Genomic DNA, 3,206 nt, shown 5'->3' on the forward strand with positions numbered 1-3,206 from the left:
GAGTGGGTACCTACATGCACAGAGAAAAGTGGTCAAATAAAATTCTTTCTTTTTCAATCCGTGTCATCCACATGCTGCCTAAAACTCTCATATACATAGGTCAGAGTAAGATATTGAAATATAGTATGTAAGAATAGATACTTATTCACTTCAGCTCAGATGTTCCAAAGAATGCATTTTTATCTGTTTTCCCTAACTTAGCTAATCTTTAACTGGAACCACTGTTAAATCTGGTAATTTTAGGACAGGCATATAGGACCCAGTGAGAGGTAAGAATCTAACCAATAGAACACCAGGGTACCACTAGCACTTTTGCATTTTCAGTTGAAATACTCTTTATAACTTGGTGAAGAGGGTAAACATTCAGCCAATTCAAAGAGCAGTCTCTCCATAAGGGATACCCACTTTCTACCTGGGGATAGAGGTGGGGTCTAACTGCATGTATTGTGATAGAGGTGTTGGTTTCTGCTCTATGTGGGCTTCTAGTTGATTTGGCACATCTTTTGTATCTCTGGTACTGGCTTTTTTGACTATCGCATTTGATAATAATGAAACTGGTGGTTCTTAGCACATGAGCCTGTGCCAGTGCATGGAATTGTCATTTACTTGCTTTATAGGGTCTGTATAGCTGCACCTGATCATCTCAACCACAAGACTCATTAGATCCACATGCTCCTCAGTACTTCTGTACCTCTCTGATGTCCCTTGGATTTCCCTCTTAGATATTTCATATGCATCAGCTAGTCTGTGAACAACCGATGACATTATCTCACCCAATCAGTCTAGGCACTTCTTTCTGCCCTTATTATCCACTAGTCCCTTGACATAATGGATGAATTGCCACATGAGATGAAGGGCTTTCCTGAAAGGCTAACAGTTCCTTTCCCAGGCTATGTCCTAGGGAAGCCCAACACTTTCTGTAAGCACTCCACCACCCAACCCATCCTGCACCAAGGGTAGTGAGGAGCTGAGTTACTTAATGTTCCTTCTGTTTCCTTTTATCTAAAACATAAATTTAAAAAATGCTACATAGTAAAGATTATAACTACTAGAAATTTTATTGGCAAACATTTTTATACTTTCTCCTTATAATCTGTAACCTTCTTTTTTGAATCTACATTTCTATTTCATATGGAAGGCATTACATAAACTATTTCATATCAAATATATTATATTCCAAATCATATTTATAGTTTATAAAATTCACAATGATAGCTGAGCATCCATTTATAAAAAGGACATAATAAGGAAAGAAAACTAGAGAGTACAGGTCAAAAAGTATGCAGAGTGAATAGAACTGTTCAGTATTATTGAAAGAAAATTTAATGTTATTCCACTTTGTCCGATGGGTTATTATATTGACAGAATTTTACCTATACTATCTTAGCAATGAGTAAACATCCCACCAAACAATATATGTTATTTTTTTCCCCCGTTAGCCATATTGTGATTTTTATTAAGTTACATCTGAATGAGACATTCAGGATAGGTCTGAGAATAAAAGATAAATGAATTGACTGTGGCTATTTATGGAAGATAATCAAGAGCTTACTGAATCTGAAAAGATAAACATTATACTTATAATACCTAGAAGAACTACATATTTCATGTACCAACAATTGTCTCTCATAAATTGGTTTAGGTGTGAAGGGTAGCTGGAAAGTTAATTTATAAAGCTAAACAGAATTCAAATGCTATCATTGATCATCAAATTAACACCAGATTCAATTTCTCCAAAAAGTTGTAATTCATTTTAATGTATTTAATTGCTGTCTTTTATTCATTATTAATCATTTCTAGTAAACCTGCCTTCACAAATGAGGAAGGCTGCACCTTAATTCTACTAAGCGGCAGCAGAAAGGCACACTCATTATCTGTGTCTACAAACTAAAGCAAAGAGATTTTGATTATCATGAGAATCAAGATACAGGTACACCACAAAATAGGGCACATTAAAGCTCTTTCATTACTGAGTACACATAGCTCTCATTTCCCTATCACCTTGGAGACTATCTTCAAAGTGCACCAATTATCTTACAAAGGGACACGATATCACCTATGGGTTGAGGCTGAAGAGAACTAATGTTAAGAGATACTGCAATGGATGATACATCAGCAGTTAGCTTTGGGATGCAACTTAGATGCAGCCCGTTTTGATAAATGACATGTTAAGGATATAAACCAGATGCTACTATGCTTATCTGTTTCTTTAAGGGTAGTCTATAATGCCACCTTTGAAAAATTAGTGTTATGTTGCTGTGGTTGAAAGCAGATATTTTAATAAACAGTTATAGTTTGAGCAAATACAGCAGTTCGGGCAAGATAGTGGACTCGGCTAATATGAAAAAATCTGCTAACCAACACCTAGAAATGCTGGTTAAAATGTAACTTCGAAAGAGATGAATCACTGAGCTCAAAAGAAAAAAAAAAAGAAAAAAAGGAAGGGAAGAAGAGGTCACTAATGGCCAGAAAAGAAGAAGAACTAAAACTCAAAGTGGTAAGTGAATGAGCTGAAGTGGTGCTTCCCATTGCACAGGGCCTGTCATTAGTGCTGCTGTAGGGTCAGGAGACTTGGCTTGGGGTCCAGTCAGTGTGAGGAGTTGAAATCTCACTCTCATAGGAGGTAATGAGGGATTTTAGAGAAAGATTTATTAATTCTGATGGATATCATATGTATATCCAGTAGCTTTTGTGTACAAAGAATTCAGAGAGGGAATGACATGAAACTGACCCTTGAAAGATTAAACAGGACTTCTATGAGAAAATAAAGTGAAGAAGACATTCCTAGGTGAGGAAATGTCTATCCATAAGCAAAGAGGCATCGATCAATTGTCAAAAGGAAAATTCCTGAGATGGAGGATTTCTGAAGCACTGCTGGTCCTGAAATTCTGGGGACCTTGATTTAATGCTGAAATTGTAGGTTTATAATGGTATATGAGAACTATCAGGTTTCTGCTTTTTTTTTTTTTTTTTTTTTTGTTTTTTTGTTACCCACTAACTTGAATATTTTAACATTTTCTTATCATTTCAAAAAAATAGAATGCTACTATCAGGGGATTATTTTTTGTTTACTCCCCGAATTCCTTTTACTCACATTTACTGTGTGCCACTTCACATATATTGTAACATTTAATTCTCAAGTGAGCCCTATGATGTAGAGCATGTTGTCATCCTATTTTAGAGATGAGTAAACCATAGCTCAACTA

The sequence above is a fragment of the Pteropus alecto genome, unplaced genomic scaffold, assembly GCF_000325575.1.
Source record: "Pteropus alecto unplaced genomic scaffold, ASM32557v1 scaffold111, whole genome shotgun sequence".
NCBI classification, from domain to species: domain Eukaryota; kingdom Metazoa; phylum Chordata; class Mammalia; order Chiroptera; family Pteropodidae; genus Pteropus; species Pteropus alecto.